At 32.9% G+C, this 21,864-nt stretch overlaps 1 protein-coding gene across 2 annotated transcripts in view; it reads right to left on the bottom strand.

The window, feature by feature from the left end:
* The window catches only part of LOC112591174 (putative RNA exonuclease pqe-1), a 134,944-nt gene that overhangs the window by 86,429 nt on the left and 26,651 nt on the right, over positions 1-21,864 (bottom strand). For both annotated transcript variants that reach the window (XM_025334895.1, XM_025334897.1), the window contains exon 3: positions 14,158-14,226. The gene's annotated coding sequence lies outside the window, so the exon portion shown is untranslated. The remainder of the gene's footprint in view (positions 1-14,157; positions 14,227-21,864) is intronic.

Raw genomic sequence — 21,864 nt, 5'->3', positions numbered from 1 at the left:
CACTGACAAACACTAGTAACAGTAGCAACGTCATTCATAATTTCGATAGAATTTTTTACTGACTACAGTTGAGATTATCGTCGAATGAGAGTTGTAACACAGTTGACTCATGAATCCGTGTTCAAATATTAGTTGTATTTTCATCTTTTGGTTAAACGGGTTATGGTTATTCTTAGTCGCTCTCAAATTGTATCTAACTTTTAAAAATGCTAGAAGTTAAATCATCTTTTTTTGTGTTAACTTATAAGCTACGTAACTGGGTAAAAAATTAAGTCAAAACAAAATTATTTTAAAATTAATTTTTATTTCTCAGTTGAAAAAGTGTAAATTGTATTATATTATGCACACGCGTTTTAATACAACACTAACAATATTTATGTTGAAAATTTTAAATAGAAACACTAACTCCACACGCTGACTACGAAATATTTTATAAAGCAATGCTAAAGGTACCTTACTCTCAGCGACTACAGCACATAATAATATTATCTAAAAGTGTATTAATGATAATAATCTCGTACAATGTATAAATGCACACACACATTGACACGTGACGTCACCGCTCGACGATTTCGTAATCACACTACCGTTACCACAATAATTTTGCTATAATGTTAATTTGTAATCGTATAATATAATGTCGTTGTCGTATATGAAAAATGCGCAAAGCCGCGATACAAAGTGCAGCATACAATATAATAATGATAATAATTATTAATTATCACTATTATTATTTGAAATATGTATTGGAGATTTATTTTTATAATTACTGATCGCTCTTCGTTATTATTTGAACTATTATTGAACTATAGTTTGATTGCAGTGCCGCGTTTCTGTGCAATCGGAGCGCATATTATAATTCGTTCGCAATAATTAGAGAAAAAAAAAACAAAACAAAAACAAATACGTACGTCGATGTTTACGCACGTGTTAGCCCCTTCGAATGTACAAAAATATTATAATGTTTATCAAACCTGTTCCGAACTAATAAACAACAGGAGGAATAATGCTTGCAATCCGCTATATATTATATAGGTGGTCTGCTGCGTTTACGGGAAGAATATTTACGTTTGGAATTTTAAGACTTTTGCGCCAATGTCGTACAAAGTCGATTGTGTATAAAAAAATGTAAGCAAACAAAACAACATAACACAAATATATCCGTTTATAACTGCAGAATAATGTAATTTTTATTAATTTTATGTATTGTATAAGCAAAATATAATAAGCCGCAATATTATGTATATTTTTATATCATAGACAGGCGCTGCCTATACCTTAGACACTAAATGTGTGCCCGAAAAGAACGTTGACACTACAATGGTTATGATATGGACAAATGGTTATGGGCTAAGCAAAAATATTTAATGATGAATTTAATAATATTTTTGTTGATGATTGATAAATGTGATAAGTGATAATCATAATATTTCAATAACTACCTTCCATGATTTAAACGGTTTATTAACCACTTATAGAGCTAGTTCTCTCAAGACACACATTACCTTATATTCAAATATATGAGCCTATCTATTTCTTAATTATCTGTGATTGGTAAATATGATTCTAACTAGAATAGGGTACTTATAAATTATATATTTTATTATTCTATTGTGTCGATGTGTGAACTCATTATTACAATAAATAATAAATGTAACAGTTTTCAAATATCCGGTAGATTGCAAAGCACTAGTGCTCTGTATTATTATTTGATATAACAATATTATCGCAGGTTTAATAGAAATGTTAAAAATGTCAATTTTCCCGAAGAAATAATAAAAATATGTTCACGAATTCGGTTATGTTGTTTTACGGTTATTATTATTACGGTACCTACAGCTATAAGCGATTATACTCTGAGCTTTATTGAACAAGAAAAATATATACACATATTATCCATGCGTGATTATTATGTCACGTAAGTATTCCACAATAATAATAATAATATAAAGAGCGTATAATGCGAATTAAACTTACATGTACATTAAATTAAAATGTAGAATTGTACCACAAGGTACAACAGTTTTAAGAACACGAAACTTGATGTTTGAATACAAGCTAAATCTAAAATTATTTTTCGTTCTCGCGAATTATAAATAAATCGTAAAACTGTTTATTCGAACAAATGTTTTGTACGTGTTGGACTTTTAGACGTCTCGTTTAGCTACCTACGACGACACTGAGAAGATTAAAAACGTCGCACTATTTGGCTATACGGCTAAACGGACGATGATAGTAAAGCACTATGATACTAAAATGGCTAAGTGGAAGCAAGGCAGAGAATCTCTGACATCTCTGAGAACACACACGATTTCGTGAAATGACTGACCTTTAGTTATAATATATATATATAATAACAAAACTAGTAAAAATAAATACGTATCCTGCCAATTGACGTAGAATACAAACGATAATACAATATATCATTATGATATTACTTTGTTCACAGCATACATATGTTCTCTACACCCTTACACCCTCCCATTGTCTGGCTTGCATCATTATGATAAATAATAACAATTTAGGACGATAAATTATTTCATTATGTGTGAAAAAAAATTTTCCTTAAGAAATATTTCCTATTTTTTTTCTTTTTTTTTTTTAATAAATACTGATTTTTACCGACAGTTTTTCGAGAATTTACGATGTGATATTCGGCAGCCTAATCTTTTTTTTTTTCTTTGTCGTTCGGTTAAATTATATATATATTGTCATATACTCATATATTTTTGATTGTATTCGTAATAAAAACGATTTTACTTATTAGTTTTGTAAATACTATACACATTTTAAGATTTAAAATATTGTGATTGATTAGCGCGCACAAGGTCATGGTGACGAATTATGATAAAAGAAACAAATTCATTTCGCGTTCGAGCAATGGATAAAAAAGAATTCAGTTACAGCAAACCGTCACGCGTGCGGTGTTTTTCTTTATCTGAACACGACAGAATTGGGTCACCGGCCTCAAAAATAATAACAACAACAAAGTCACACACAGCAACTGCTTGCCGACTATCATAATATATGTAATAATAATAATAAATATAAAATACAATTGTCAAGCGATTCGGTAATTTTTTTTTGGAAAGGGGAGAGTTTTCAACAAAACTGTCAACTGACCCCCTCCCCACCATTACCCAAAAGTTTTTGCCAAATTCTGCACAGACTGTCCGTGTACACGTATGTGAGTTATGCATAACGTTAACCGGAAGTCCGACAAAGGTTGGACGCATCGATTTTCGTAAATGTGGGCGTCGTTTTTTATTTACTTTCTCTGACCCCCTCCACCAATCACCCCTTCTGCATGCTATCGCCGCCGTCACGTATATAGTATATTATTGTATATATACATTATACGCATGTATTATTTCGTATTCGTGGAAAACTATTGGTAACTCGTAAACACGTCAGGCTACGCCACGCTACGTATTCATGAAAAGAGAAAAACTATACTTAGAGAATCGCATATTTTCATCGTATGTAAATTATTACTGCTTACAAGCTCACAAAAAACTTCTGATTGTGTAAAAAAAACCCTCTTCACTCTTACATCCATATTATATACTGTCGTATAACTCGCTTACCATACATGTCGCAACTGAAATTTACCGTTAAAAGAACCACATTAATGTACACCATACACTACACGCGAGTATACCGCATTCAACTACTACTGGATAGACTGCAAGTCTGCATGTGGTTTAAATCTTAAAATATAATAATATAACGCGTACCTACAATAATCGATTTGAGACGATAGAGACTTGGGCTTTATAATAGTAGGTACTACTATGATATTTTAATACACTTACCGTTTCAATAATAAAAATCTAAAACACGTGTCGTTTATATTAATATAGTTAATTATTACAAAATTTCAATATTCAAGTTTAAAAGTATAAAAAATGAAATTATTACAAATATCTCATGTATAATTTAATGAAACATCGATTTTCACTGCACATAGCAAAACAACATTTTTATAATAGTTTTTCAGTAAATATTAACCGTATGTATAGTATATTATGTATTTACGTATAGTAAATATAGTGTTACAGAATACGATAGTTCTACAGAGCATACTTAAAACTGCAGACTGTAGTTTGTTCAGCTCGAGGGTTTCCGTTGTACGGACGTGAACAATAATTCATAATTCACGGCAAAAAAATTGTCGTCAAAGTAAATAATAATAAATATTAAACGTAACGTTAAGACTTTTTGCACTTTTATAATATATTTCTTGGAAATAATAAATACAATGGTCGACATTTTAAATGAAAAGCGTTGAATAAATTGCATTTTGTAAAAAAATGAACAGGGAAAAACATAATTACAAATATAAATAGACTTTTATTTAAAAAAACTCAAATTGTAATCACAGTGATTCGTAACACGAATAATTGCAGCAAAACTATTTATTGTTGACATTTATTTTAGAGGGGAAGATAAAAAATAATAACTAATAATATACCTAGTAACGACTGCGTGTGACGAAATAACAGATCATTTTATTGTCTTCGTCGTCAATTCATATAGATCATATTATATATAATACGTACAGTGCATAGTGCACTGTGCAGTAACCTGCAGCGGCACCAGCTGCACACGCCTATACACATATATATGTTCACCGTAGGTATCGATTTTCAAAACGATAGAAGAAGAAATAAAGAATAACCGTCTTCGTTCAAAGTAGAAAAATCATGTCATGGTAACGTGCGAAACGATATTGTTTAAAATCGTGTTTGGATATAATAGGTGTGGAATGTGTACCTGTGCAATTCGTTTCAGATTTATTTTTCGCGAAAAACTGCGCGGTGAAAGTGAAACTCTTAGCGATTACGGCGCACCACGGGAAAGAAAAATGTGTCATGGCAAATTATATACAATATAATATAGTTATCATACGTACAACATTATCATGTGTTATTATTTACATTTTAATAGATTCCGCCGGATCACCTACTGACGTTCGTTATCCGTACAAAATATACACAACTAACGCACAATTAAGTCCTATTATAACTAATTTAAGAACCCAAATCGTAAGGTATATATGAATAATATTAATCACCAAATGAATATTATGATTAGGAATGTAGAATAATTAAAATGTAAAATAATTCTAAATACACTGTAATTTCAAAAGTTAAAGTAACATAAATATTAGTGGATTTAAAAAATTTCCACCCATCAACTACCTACTCAACTCATCGATGACTGATAAACATCCCACAATGATAATTGATAAAAATTCTTAGAATTAGGCATTTTCGAATGTGTGTAGGGAGGGGTCTAGACATTTTTAACCATTATCGATATAAAACAGCTTCAATTAATATAGCTAAAATATAATGCCAGTGTGTTGTGTTTTATTTTCAAATAACTTAATATTAAATTTTAAATTTCAAAAGTACTTAAATTTATATTGATAACACTTTGATATTCAAGTTCAAACAAAATATATGAGGTACTTGAAATGTTGATGAATCTGATCCTAGACCACGATCATCAACAGTGTCACTATTCGAATGTTACGATCTACGATGAATGCTATTATTTTTCTTCTTTTTAACAAAGATACTAAATATTATGATGTGAACTGATGATAATCCTTTTAAAATTAAAAAAAATATTTGTTAAATTATAAAGACGTGGGACTTGAGGACCTCAGGATGATTAAATGAAGCTTCAACCTCCGTAGTTGCACCATCGGGAATAATTGCGTGGACACAATTATTAAATACCTCTGCGGGAAGATAATCCAGCCCAAATCTATATGCGTTTGTGCGATCGAATATTATATTGTTATATCGACATATTATAGCTAACGGTGGTATAGTTGTTCGATCAACCGTGACACCGCCAAGCCTCATTTGTGATACATGTGTGCGTACACATACGATTCGAGTACACCGTTTGACCGGAAAGATAGACGCGTCTCGTCAAAAAAAAAAAAAAAAATCGAACCCGATCGCAGTTGATCGGTATTACACGCCGGAAACAGAAAAAAAATGTTCCACGTCATCGTTTCCGCGAGAATCTGCGCATCGTTCTCCGACGAGCGAAAACATTTAATAGGAAACAACGTTGAAAGAGAAATCTAGGTAAAAATAAAAAAACGCAACTTGCGATCATATTTCTAAGCGGAAATTGTTAGTATCGTTTTCGCGTACGCTCGTCGGCAATGTAATTATAATGGGAACTTTATTTTTTCTTCGCAACGACGACGACGCAGGTATACAGTTTGTAATTTATTCGCCAGTTAACACACGTACGCTTTTGAGTTATAAGGAGAGTACAAAAGGAGAACGACGTCGTTGGTCGATTGGTTGGAGAGCAGTAACGTAGTAGACGCGAGACTCGCTCGCGCCAAAGAGAACGGCGGTGGCGGCGGCGGCTGGTCGTGTGTAGTGGGTTTTTCGGGTGAAAGCAGCACCCTCCACCCCGCACCAAGCTCCGGCAATATAACGACTGGTGCAGTACGCGGCGCATAATTCAGAGAAAGTGTTTCTTTACGAGAGGAGAAAAAAAAAATAAAAATTCGACGGGCGGCGGCGACGGCATTCGACATTCGTCCCTACCCGCGGAGTACGACGACACGGAGGTGCCAGGTGGTGGAGGATGTAATGGAGGTGGTCGAAGCGGACGAGTGGTAGTGGTGTGCGGCGGCGTCGGCGGCGGCGTTCTATTGCCGGGTGATATAGAAACCACTACTGCTGCTGCTGCCACGTGTAAAGAGCGAACGAATGGCAGGCGCGACGAGAGGGGAAACCGACGGTAACGACTCGGTCGACGCCACTGCCGTGCCGTTCTATATAAACGCACAAAATGCATTACGCGACTGTAATATTATTGTTATTAGTTATTACTATAAAATATAACGTAATATCATAATAATTATTATACGCCATAATATTATGTATATTATTATACGCGGTTCTGAGCAAGATATTATAACCTATATATACATGCCCAAATTTATATAAACACGAATCTTATAAGCTGTAAATCATATTTTCCGATCTAATAATATACGATACGAGTTTATGATGTATGTTTATTAAATTTCAATAATTTTAAAAAATGATGTGCTTTTTTTTTATCCACATATTTTTAGTTTTAATAAATATTTATCGATTCGTTTGATCATATCACCAAATATTATACTTATTAAAGGAAAAAGAAGAAAACACTGCAGTAGCTCATCCTGTGTACCAATAGCATATAAAATTATACAAAGATTATTATTATTCATATCAATATTAATAATAATAATAATAATAATAATAATAATTAATAATAGGCGTATACATTCATAATCATAACTTATAATATAACTTATAAGTAATTATAACACCAATAGGTACAACCGCGTTCAATACTAGACACTATAGTTATTCGAAAAAGGCCTTCTATAAAAAAATTTCTTTCAAGTTTTTCGTAGCAGGTGTTTAAACTTTTTTGGAAAAGGTTTTATCTATATGAAGACACGAGTCAATTGCAGCACTAAGATTACTACTATATTAATTTAATCAATTGAGGGTGTATAAAAAGATGTTAATAACTGTAAATTTGAGTTCATTCGTGTTGATATACTGTCGATATAATTTAAATAATACATAATAATTTGGACGTAGCTACTAGCCAAAAAGTGTAGAAATTGTATACTTTATATTGCTTAATTATATAGTGTGTAATTTATATAAAATATGTAACAAATGTTACTTAAGCAACTAGGATGTATGTCTGGTCAAAACTTGTAATTGAATGAGTAGTGAGGAAAACACATTTTTCCCCTCACGTGGAGGCTTTTTTTTTCTGTAGTTGCGGATACGAGGATATTTCCTCGCCTCAGACGAACACCCACTTTCTTCGATCGGCAACACGTAACCACGGCCTCTCGATTTAATACAGCATAATATAATGATGTTAATAATTATTAATAATAAAAAACTTGCATCATTTGTCGTTCTTGGCCATTTCGAACAACTCGTTCATTTGTCCGAACATTTTTTCGAAATAAACCGTAAATAACAGAGAGTCGATTTGTTCCGAGACCATCGTTGGCGCAAGTTATACTATTTTTCACAAAACTTGGGGACTATTGAGATATTGTGTTTAGTATATATGATAATATAGTGTGAATTGACACCGGCAGAAAATCCAAGGCGTTCTTTGGGCATGATGATAGACGATGATATTATATTACAATATAGATATGGAGAGACATTATCGGAATAATATTGTTTGCCTATATGCACTGGGCGATATAATTTTATCATTATACATAGGTGTTGGAAAATTTTAATTGCAGTGTTCTCGTAATCCTGTGTGTATTATAATTTATAAGGTACGTAATAATAGCTTTATTATTATTTTATGGATGTTTGCCGTTTGGTAGCCACGTGTTCCGCCAATATAATAATACACACTTTATTATTCTAGAAACAATCACGTTCATCAGACAAATACAAAGAAAATATAAATTGTTTAAATTAATTTTTAAAACAAAACGTATATTAATCTTATTATAACAGACGAGATCTGAGGTTGATGTACATTTTTACAAAAATTGTAACTCGTGCAGCACAATGTAAATATAAAGTGTTGTAGATGGTCAAACGCATAAACATAAATATTGCAGTTACACATATACATTTATCCTTTGTGTGTTTATTTACCGAGTGTTAAAATATATAATTCAATGGAATTAGTATTAAACCACAAGAAACTTTTCTGCGCAACTTTTATTTATACAATACTTATTCTCGTGATTCTTATCATAGCAAAGTTCACAAGTTCCATCATGAGTAGGGAATATTTTCTCGCGTTCCATGTGCTCGCTGTTGCCTTTGTAGTATTATTGCTTTAACAAATACAACCATGTTATTGTGTAGATCGTCCAACAACGATTCAATACTGTTTTGTACGCTATTGAAGAATTTGAATTTTACCTAACTATAGGTACGTCACATCCTTTAAAATAATACGGTTCCTTATTTTATTTTTATATCAATACGATTTTTGTACATTAACCTGCAACCATATAGTGATAAAATATTATCTTAATTTCTATCATAAGACCTGATAATATTATCATTATATAAAGTTCCTAAATTGTTTTGTGTTATGACAAACACAAATCAAGGTTAGGTTAGAAAGCGATAAATAGCAAGGTTTAGTAGGTACCACACATTGTAGTAATCAAGTCAATATCTAAAAATATGTTAACAGTTGATAGTTGTGATATTCAATAGCCGATAAGTGTCTACAAATAGTTTTTCCACAGAGATATAACTAATTCAGGATGGTAATTGTATTTTGACCATGAACAGATTTGCAACATAATTTTAGTAATAGATACATGAAAACTATACTGTAAGTACTGTACAGGCATACAGTATACGCAATTAACAAGTAAACGCAGACACAAACTTAAAAAGACTATTATAATAAAGTTGTTCATTTATTTTTCCTTGTACATTTCTATGAATTTTTCAAAAGACTTAAGCTTATTAATATTAAACATATTCTATAAAATACGAGTATTATTAAATAACTGCGTATAACAAATGCAAATCGATTTACGAGTATATTCCATTTATCTGCTTCAAGCAGGCTAACAGGCAAGGAAAAAATAAATTTATTGTCATATATATATATTAGTAAATTGCATACCTATATTATTTTGTATCTTTAGACTTTGATATTCACAAAGAAATAATTAAACTCAACTAACAATATTGACGTAATCGTACAATGCTGTCAATGTCTATAAATGTGATAAACTGTGAATTGTTCCGTTCTATACATAAGTTACATATTTAATAGAAACTGAATCAAACATTATAGTTCAAACTACCACGAAAATATATTATAGAAATATTAATGTCAAATTTTTAGTTATATTGACAAAACAAAATTGTTGTGTTTGGCAGTAGATACTTGAAAAAATTGTGAAAAAACTAGGCCTCGCTTCACGTTGTTCTCACTAAATTTTTCTCATGACACACTAAAAAAAATATCAAAATTCGACCTTATTATGGAGTATATTAGTTTAAACTTAAACCTACTATTAGTGTCTATTTATGCAAAATGTATGTATACATAAATATTCTGATAGAAAAAGTAATACATTCATATACTACGATAATTTTTGTATAAAAACAATTGAATAAAATAGAATAAATCCAGCATTTTATTTTTTAATTACGGGTTTGCCACATTTCATCTAAATAATAAATTAACAATATTTTACTTTCATTTCATTTTTGATAATTTGGTAATTACTGTATTTGTTAATAAGAAAGCAGTTTAGCGAATAATTGTAATATATTAAGTGTCACGATGTGCTGATGCAGTATGTATTAAAATAATTATTATATGCAGTAAAAAACGTTCAAACCTATATGCTAAAACCACAATTACAATAAAGACGAAATGTTCCTAGCATATTAAAGGAACTAACTAGACAACTTACGAGCAAATCTCTTTCTTTTATTATCTAGTATAATAAAATGTTCCATACAGCTTAAATTGTAACTATAATGACTACGGTCCATATATTTAAATATAATATTAAAACAATGTAAACGTATTAAGAATGTTGACGAAATAAATTTGTGAGTGCTGAATAAAAAAAAAATATAAATAATAATATATTCTAAGTGGTAATTGATATAATATTGTATTGTTATTATGCATGGTGATAGCACTTGTTGTTACCGGAATGACACGATTCTGATTTTTGATAAATCGACAATACTGCAAATGCATTCAAAAATATCGTTCGTATAATTTCGCTTACAACACTGTTCACGTAAAACCTAGAAATACGTATACCCGATTTGTTGTCCAAAAATTATGTTCATTAAAAAAAACCTGTATAGTTTCGTCTCAAGAATATTTTATTATGCTTCCAAACGTTCTGGACGAACTACGTATATTCGCGCGGTCGATCGTTATAGTACTGTACATAATAAATAATAATAATATTATACAGTTTCACTTTCGCAGAATGGGTAGAAAACAACTTTTACACGACTGCGCGACGTATATTCTTCTTCCATTCGCCGGCTGCGATCGTTATTATTTTTATTATACTATGTCTACCTACGCGTGCAGTATACAATAATAATATGGTATTATTAGTATCACGAGTCGACGGAAAACTAGTCGGTGACGTCGCTTTCAAAAAATACTTAAATACCCTAACATCGTCACACCATACATCACACAGCGGTGAAAATGATATACGAATAATAACAATTATTTTAATAATGATACATCAACATGATGTTGCTTCCGACGAACAGCCATTAATTATAAAATATATAGTCTGATGAATGTGAGATCGCTGTATTAATAATGAATTTTAATATTGCATCGATTAATGCACAAGTACGTGGTCATAAATTCATAACACTCATAATTTATAAAATTATACGTGGTGGTGTAATTACAGATTGTGTTGAAACTATGCAAAGTGGAATATTTTATTATAAACTTACGTATTTTTGAATAACAATGTTGCACGTATTAAGTATGTAATGTAATGCGTGTTTGATAAAACTCCGATAGAAAAGTTTAGAACGTGGTAAGTTTTAGTCAGTTATGCGAACACACAATTTCAAGTTTTATCCTCTCCCTGCTATAAAAATGTAGGTATAAATACCGAAGTACAAATTTTACCATATAGAATATAGATTATCTAATGAAGTACTACGATGTACCTTAGCGAAATGTTACGCCATGCGCCACCTGACCATCGTGACATCGTCAAACTGTTCATCGTCATAATATGAATAATGACGACCGCGCGCGATCGACAACAGACTGCGTTTACTTTCGTGAGTTTTTCACGCATTGCTTGTAGACTCTAGTTATAATCGATTTGAAACCAACGAGAATTGTTTTTAGGAAGTGGAAGTCTACAATATAAATAGTAATATGCAATCCGATCCACTTGTACATGCATATTACTATACACCGAATACTAAATAATAAGAACTACTAAATAATAATTATTATATTTAAATCGGGCGTCAGTATAAATTGCGAATTTTTACAGCGTCGTAACAACATAATCATTAAACGATGACGGTTTTACGTTACTTATTATTACATTATTATTATTACTATTGCTGTACATGCGATTATTTTATTTCGCTCTGGGTTCACGTTCCAAGCACAAATTAAAATAACTTTTAAATTTTACTTGAAAGATATATTACGCCCATTTTTAAAATTTAATGTCGAAATATGAAATCTATATCAGTAGACATAATAATTAATAAGTATATATCATATATGAGACAGATAACATAAAGATACAAAACATTGAGTTAGGTACCCATTGATGACACTTAAATTATTGATTTTTTCAAAGTTATAAAGAAACTTAGAAGGTATAAAATATGAATTCAGTGCTGTTCCAACAGAATATTACTATATGTATTATTATGATCTCAAGGTTTTGTATAAAAATATATCAAGTGATTAACAAATTAAAAAAAAAATAACTTTTTAACGCGGGATCTGCACCATTGGTCTTTCAGACATAACTGGCGGTAATTTTTGAATCTCCGAGTAGATTAACTTAGATACTAAGCGGCTACAGCATGAATAATAGAACTAATTATTTAGCTTTTTTGAAAGAACATACTTTGTCGCCTAGTCTAAAAATTTAAGATTTCTTTTTAAACACATTCATCGATTCGTATACATTTCATATTATAAGATTTAAAAAAAAATGTAATTTTAAGTTCATTTCTACTCTCTCTTTATTACCAAAATATTAAATATTCATCATAATCGGACATTTAACGGCTTGATATATAGGTATCTACTTTTAAAACATCGGAAACATCGATAAATATTATAAAAATAAAAAGTGCGTGTTATATTGTACACAAAAAATTATTATTATTATATTCTTACCGCTGTCGTACGGTAGCATACATACTTGCCTTACGAACATGGTGCGCGAATTGCTCGGCTGAGTATGGTGCGCGCCGCGCGGTGTGTTTAGCAGCGGTGAGAGAATGGGAAACGAGCTATCGCGGTCATCTTTATGGGCGACTGCGCGACGACGACCGTATAACGCTCGCGTCACGTGCGAGGTGAAAGAATGATTTACACAAGATCGAGGTTTTGTATTAACCTTGGCGAGAGACGTCGCCACTACCGTCGTAGTCGTCGTATTATTACGAAACCAATAAATATATCAAACTGATACGAATTAATATACGAAAAACGTTGGCCGAGTGTAGGTATAATATGTGTACACTGCTATAATTGTGTACTCGGATGTATATTTTATAAATCGAATTATTATTAATATTATACATTATACTATGTTGTGTAAATAATATTAATATTCACAGATTTCTCTACGAAACAAGATTAGGAACTCTGAATGCAATGAATACAGAATAATTGAAGTAAGATGTGGTATTATAGAAGACTGTACTTATATAATATCATATATGCGCGACATGGAACATAATATATTGTCTACATTCTTCAGTTTGCAAATACGGGATAGGAACAACACCATTATTATTTTTGCTATTACCGGTGTAATATTGTTAGGTACCTATATACCAGTGACCAAAAACTATACTCGATGATAAACGTTCAGTTTGAAACCAAAAAAAAAAAAAAATAAAAACAAACCGAAAATAATAATAGAAATACTTTATTATAAATTATTGTTGAAACATCATAATGTATTGTCTCAAACGCGACTTCGACGATACTGCAAATGTTTTACGGAAAACAAATGGGGATAGAATGTGCGATCGGTGCATAGAAACCGCCTATGTTCATCAGATATTATTACAATACTACAATTGGCTACCACACTCAAAGATAATACTCAACAAGACGTGTTCGTATTTTTTTTTTGTTTTTATCCGTCATCATTGTACGACAGAGTTTACGTAGCTACAACTGATCATAATATCGTGTATATTATAAGTGTTACTTAAACAAGCACTACATAAATAAAATCGAACGTCGATTTGTATGTAATGCAAAAATAATTGCAATCTACAATAATATTGCTCAGATTTCGATAACGAATGAATTGGTAAATCGTTTTTATTTAGTTGTTTTTACTAGAAAGAAGTACATGTTTAAAATCCTTACCTTTGGTGTACCGATGTACGACACTGCAGATAAAATTTTTCTAGATTCTTTGAAACCACTTTGCATAACCTAAAAACAAAATAAATTTCTGTGATTATATATAATATAATGCATAAGTTAATAATTTTATGCATATTATATTCTTTAACAATATTTAGTTCTCATATTATTGTACAAAATTGTTAGTAAATATAAACAGATGTTTAAAATTATTACAAATGCTGTATACAGGTAATAAATTATTGGACAAATAATTATTTATTGGTTAATTAAGATTTTATCAGTTGGTTGAAAACTGGAAATTATACCATCTCGAAACAACTGATTAAAAAAAACGTTATTTTTGCGCGTACACGTTTTTTCTCTATTACATAGCAAACATAATTAGGGTCAAGGCTAGAATCAAATTACGGTTCTATCACAATTATTATTGTCGCCATGAGATCGTAAACATTTTGTTATTATAAAACACACACGCGGCGATGTGATAAATATCAAACACTATGGTGTAGACGACGATTTCACATTTTTATAATACATCCGAACACAAATATAAATCTGTTATTAAATAATTATTAATACGAAAGCACATGGACGTGATATATTCAATTTTCGTAGGACGACTATAAAAAATGAACAATCAGTTAATATTTTCACATAATTTCATAGAAGTTTTTTAAAAAAACTTTCTTTGGCTCGGATTTAATTAAAACGAGAGTTGTTTTTTCACGAGTTTGATATTTCCGAAACAATCCGTCATAAATGTGTCGAACACATGCATATTATTTTTGTAGAAATGTTATCTGCTCGTATAACAAGGCTCGTATATTATTATTATTACAATTTATAACTCATGAACTTACGACAACGTACATACAATGAACGAGAGAAACGCGATAAGTATCTGGCCCGGATTTGTAACGGCACATCCAGGATTGCAGCGACGCATGACGGCCGAAGACCTGAAGTAGGAGTTAGATGTAGACCAAAATTAAATTTAAAGAGAGACTTTTAATACCTAAGAAGACGGAAGTGGTTTGTTTTTTTCCGTAATAGAATAAAAATCGCATTTTAATTCCTCTCTACGCGTATATTACGCATAACATTATACGTACGATGCATATTTTATATTCAAGGGAACATAACGAATTTCATTCTGACTTTATATGAATATACAACGAGGTGGGTAATGTGTATACGGCGAATTTTTAACACAACATATAATATATATTATAACAATATAAATAATAAAAACCATTTTCGCATGAAAATCGTTATTTGTCAGTTTGTCACATAAAACGAGCATAGGACTTAGATTGCAGTCATACTCGGGTTTTCGCAGACGATATAATTTTTAATTCGAACGGATAATAGTAGACATAGGTGTATAGCACGGGCGAAGGTAATATGATACCAGGCAGTAGGTATAGTAAAACCTGCACAATTATTGTTAATCTACAACGGCGCATCTGCAGTGTATAATGTTTATACTTGTATGTATAGTGTTCACAAGTGTTATATATATTATATAATTGTACAATATAATAATATGCAAACTCGGCGGTAGCGGAAAATCAATTCATTTTTGCGTATCGTGTACTACAGAAGGTTGTTTGAAGACGACGCATTTTTTTCTCTCCATTTTTCCTTGACGGCTACGAAAGAACATAACATACGACGATCGATCTATCGAAGGTCTTTTACACCGTACACGCTCGTCACAGCAGTATGCCTGCAGCTGTGTATTGCTAGTACTGTGAACGCTGCGAATAATGTGCCCGTTCTATTTGTTGGATATGTTTGTTTTATGCTTATCACATATTGGTATATATTATACACGTCAGACGCATGACATACATTCTACAAACTTACACACAATACTCATACTCAATACTAAAAATACACTTTACGATGGTATCCAAATTTCGTGATTTTTTTATAGTTAGCCCTGCAAAATAGGATTGTGTTTTTGTATCTTAACAATAAGATAAAAGTGTAAAATACATAAAGTTAAAGTAATTTTCATTTTAAATTTTACAATCGTTATACGTATTCAATTTTCATATACTTTAGATTTTTATGTTTTAAAAACAAAATTTATTGAGTTCAATAGAATTACCTATGTTTATTGTATATATATACATTATAAATTGTAACAAATTATATGTATGTACCTATTTAAATAATATATAACTTAAATCTAATTGGGTTTTTTGGTAGTTACTACCTATCTACTAGTTATTTTTATTAGTTGTTACTCATTACATTTATCATTATATAAGGGTATTATAAATATATCATTATTGATTATAGAAGTTATTTGTATTATACACCTAAATCAGTATCATTAATGTAAGGGCAACGCGATTATACCTCCAACCTCGGTCAAGTTTGATATAGATAAATTGGAAAATTAAGTCTGAACACTAGATATTATAGCTTTTTTTGCGGTTATGTGTGTTTTTATAGCGTTTTTGGGTTATATTTGGGCCTTATGCTCGTATTTTACGCTTGTCAACAAAAATCCTGTAAATATCTTATAATGTGCTAAGAAATCTGGTACAGTGAAAAATAGAATCACTACCAAAAAATGTTGTATTATATTTATCTTATAAATTGTAAATAGGTACGAGATGAAGTTTTATTTTGAAACATTTCTGAACTAGCGTGATCAAAAGAAATCACAGAAAAATTATATTTCACACATATTATCATATATATATAATACATAGAAATAGATCATGGATAAAGAAATAAATATAAATAGCTGTTAATATTAAACGTTATTGATGTTATATACAGAAGATGCTATTTTGTCTCCTCGCCACCACCATAAATAACTCCAATGGAATGGAACTAGATTTTGATATAATTTAGTACACGAGGATGGTATATAAATATATAATATTTTATAATATACGCTCGATCGCAAAAAAAGCGGTTGTGCATGTTGATGGTAAAGGTTGGGTCAAAGTGGAAATTTTACTGCGCGATTTCCCAATTCGTGTGGCGAGAATAATTATTGTTTTCTTATTAACACCAATCGACTGACTCTGACAAGGCGAAATACTTTAAGTGTTAAGTATTTTCGGATAATCTCGTGTGAACCCCCTAGAACATGGTAATCGGACATTCGGGGCTGGCCATCAAAATCAAACGCTCGTTAGTAAAAATGGTTGGCGCGAAAACTACGTGTATCGATCACACACGCATAATCCGCGCGAGGCATCCACATTAATATTATTTATTATTATTATAGGTGTGCGCATTGGCCACGGTGCAGATGACGCATACAATAGCCGTGGCGGAAAATGGTACTATGTAATATAAATTGCTTATTGATCAATTAAGCCGTTAATCTTCGGTAGCCGTTTAGTGTTTTATATATTATATATGTATGAGAACGCAAGCGGGCAACTGAGGTCAGCAGCGATGATGGCATTTCAACGGGCGATTACACAATACACGGGCAGAGTATTACCCACCTATAAACTATACACAGTATTATATAATTTCCTCAAAATCATAAAAATAGTTATGTTTTTTCACCAACAACTGACTTTATTCTTAAATAAAGCCACTGATTTGCTCACGGGGTGAATTGGGCCTAATTATGTTTTTATCATTACATTAATAAATATAGAAAAGTAAAAAACAAAAGATAGTTTACAAGTTTCAACTAAAATTTGAATAAAATGGCGTTTGTAGTTATTGATTATAATTTTTTAAGAATTTATTTATTTATTCGTAAGACGAATGAGTAATTATTCCACTAATGAACATTTACTATACAATGTAGTTATAGAAACAATTTTACATATATATTATAAACATAAGCACAGATAATATTTATCAGGGTAGAATAGTTAATATCAAAATCTTTGTAAATATATGAAATGTCGAAATAATATAGATCAATTAAACATTGATAAATTAGATTTAAAATTCAGTCGATAGTGATCAGCGGAGTTTCGTTTGTAAAATCGTCATGTTTCATCGCAAGTGCAGCTAAATGGTTTCCCATTTAAAAAGTCGTATTAATAAATAAACATTATTTGAAAATGTAAAGCATTGGTAAAAAAGAATAGCCATCCGATAAAAAAATATAAAAATGTGTTTTTCAGGTAGTGCTGATTTTTTCAACAACTTGCCAATTGGATCCCAGTACGACTTTCACGTACTAGCGAACATTCATGTGCTCGTGTGTTATAGTCCGACATCGACTCTTATGACAGGCGCGCGCGCGCGGAGGAAACCCACCGCACATTTCTTAACGAAATAACCACCTTGTTCAAGACTTGTCGAATTTTTTTTTAGTATTGTTATAGACGGATTATTTTATACGCTAGTTGTCGTGTGTACACAATTGCCAAGTGTGCATAATAATATGTAACTATGTAAATTGTAAGTGGTAAGTCGTAGTATGTACATTATAATATTATTGCGTTCAAACCACGCGCTGTTACTGTCGTAAAACAATATTGTCGTCTGTTGATGTGTCACGTGAGCGCGAGTGTGCGTGCGAGTATAATATCGGACTGTGTACCCGCTAACACACATGTTTCAAAACCGCTTGTCCCGAACGGGCCTTTGTGCGTTACTGGAAAAAAAAACGCACGTCGCACCACTATGGTATACGTCATAACATTATTGTCATAACGTGTATAGCGCAATATATGTATTATGTACTCGTACAAACACAATTATAAAAGTGTATTTAAGCATAATAATTAGTGTTTGTTTTTCGACGCGTGTAATTAATGAATTATACACAGTGTTGTAAAACATTATTCACGGACACGGTTCGCATTTACTGTTGTCCGCAAATCGTAACACGGTATATTCGCGCTGTTGTTTAGCCGTATGATGACGTATTATGTAGCATTTTCCTGGTGTCTGTGCGCTTTTCCGTACACCCAAGCCTAGTCCCGGCGACATCTGAACGCGAAACGAAATAATATACAAAATAGTAAATACATGTCATCGTACTGCTATAAAACGCGAGGGGATGTAATGTATATACCGAGTCGCGCGCACGATCATAATATTTCGGGCGATTGGCGTTGTACTGCATATACGTAACGTAAAAGATAATAATGCCGGTGTAGCTCGCACACGCCAACGAATCGAAAACGGTTGACCCAAATAACACGACGATGATACCATATTATTATAATGTAACGTGGCGAGACGTTTTTATTGTCGCCGATCGCGTTCGCGGTTAAACTGGTGCGCGGGCGGCGGCAAAAACGTCAAAGCTTTCGTATAATTTCACAAAACGGCGGCCGGGGAGAAGGGAAAGGACTACACACATGCGACCGACTAGTGTTTATCGTATTGTTTCAATGTGAGACGAGGAACGCACACAGCACGGACAATTTTTGAACGTATACAATATTATCATTTACACGCACTTATTACATACGTAGGAGATGTAATATTTGAATATTATATAATATTATGACATGTGAACGACGCAAATGGCGCGACTAAGTTTTTTATTTTTGTTTTTGGGTCACCAGATACGGAGTTAGTATTATATATGCGACGACTTCTACTAGCACGCAGCGTATAATGCGATGACCTAGTTTGCGCGAATCTCGTCTCCTTTTTCTGTACACGCGTTACACCTACACATCAACCGCATCACTAACCTGCTCTCGTCTTCTGCCATAATGATATGTAATGAGTATAAAATGGCACTCAAAAGATAAAAAAAACACAACGCCGACGATGATCTCGTTCACCTACTATATAGAATCACGCCCGGCGACAAAGGTTTGAATCTCCTACGCGTCGTTCAAGACACGCGCACCCACCCACATATACACACGTGCGCACGTATACTCGAACCCATTTTCCGGTATCCTAAGTATACACATCAAGGCTTAACGGTAGGACTGGGAGTGACGGCGTTTCGATTCTAATTTCAGGGAGGTGCAGCCCCCCATCGTAGTGGCGGCGAGAGTAGTCGAGACGGTATGGTTGCACGTCTATATAAACACAATGTATTATACGTATATATACGCGTTATGTATATCAAAAACACGAGAGGGGAATCGTTTCCGGAACGCGTTCCCGGGGCTAACGCCACACCGCTTCGCCGACACCACGCGCGCGTTTATATTTACCCTCCTCACCGATCGATGTGCGCGCCGCACACACACGCACACTAACACACGAGCACGTACAAGAGGGGAAACTCCCAGTCACCGCCGTTGCACGGATGGGCACAATGGCCGCCCCACCGCGCTGCCTGCGCGCTTTATATAATATGACCAGCCCTTCCCCCACCCTGATATCGTTTACTACCAGCGCAAGGGCTAGGGGTAAAAATCGCCAAGACCCCTTTCGTGTCGGGTATATTATATATATATATATATATATACGTACCTATATATGTGTGTGCGCGACATATATAATATCGTCCTGTGTTTGTGTGTGGGTGTGCTTGCACGTGTAAGCGGGCGTAGTGTGTGTAGGGCGAGTGGGTGGTTGGCTGCGCCGGTAGGGATTGGCAAAGAGGGTGGCGGTTACGTGTACGGCGGTGTTGTAGACGTCGCGCGCGCGCTCGTAAAAACTGAAAACTATATAACGTGCGCGACGTCGGCGGCGGCGTTAATGACGACGTTTCGACGGGCGACAGTGATACGAGTATACGACCGCCTCGGCCATCGCCGTCGATTAATAATTATTATTGTTATTACCGTATAGTGGCCGTAAACGCGAGCACATAGCTAGAGCAGGCGACACAATATTAATATTACTGGTATGTACGTAGATGCGTGTAGGTGGTGGTATACGACAATAATAATATATTATACTCCAAACGGGGTTGTCGTTAATGTTATTACTTATTACCTATATTATTATATATACCGTCGCAGTTACGCGGAAGTTTAGATCGCGCGCGCGAACCGCACACGATGGCAATGTCGTATTTGTTGGTGCGCACACGCGATAATGTAAAAGAAAAAAAAACACGTTCAAGCCGTTCGCTACATTGTATTACAATATTGTAATTTATAATAATATATTAATAATGTGCTTATGTGCATCATACACGCGGCGACTCCATTGATAATAAAAACTCTGTGGCGACGGCTGCAATTCGTGATTATCGTAAAGCAATGTTTCCCAAAGGGTGTGCCGTGAAATTTGAGAGGTTTGCCACGAAAAGTTGAACTTTATATATATATATAAACCATTTAATAATTTTAAAGTAGATAAAGATAATATTTATCCAAAGTGTGCAGCGATAGAAAAAAAAGTTTGGGAACCACTGTGACGTAAAGGGTTCATTTTGTGTAGAAGAGACGTTATTTTTCTTTTCAAAGCTCGACGAAAACTTTGCTCAATTTATCAATATTACGAAGGCGGTGGGCATAAAATAATACACATCATAAATATATACGTATAATACGTATATTTGGATCGCACACGGTATACACACATTATATCATATTATTGTGTTGTATAGGAGGATGTTATGGGTCGTGTGCCTTCGCGGCAAAGACTACTATATCGTTATTCGTTATTATAAACCCTTGTTTCCGGTGAGTGCACACTGCACACTGCGACGTGTGTGCGGCACACCTGTAATATATAATAATGTACATTCTATAAGCGGTACACCATGCGAGTGTATTCACATCGACTGTGTATTATATACGACAGGATGGTGGTGACGACTGTTTTTGCGTGAGG

The sequence above is a fragment of the Melanaphis sacchari genome, unplaced genomic scaffold (assembly GCF_002803265.2).
Source record: "Melanaphis sacchari strain LSU unplaced genomic scaffold, SCAv2.0 Contig12_pilon_pilon, whole genome shotgun sequence".
Lineage (NCBI taxonomy): Eukaryota > Metazoa > Arthropoda > Insecta > Hemiptera > Aphididae > Melanaphis > Melanaphis sacchari.
This window is presented reverse-complemented; position numbering and strand designations above follow the sequence as displayed.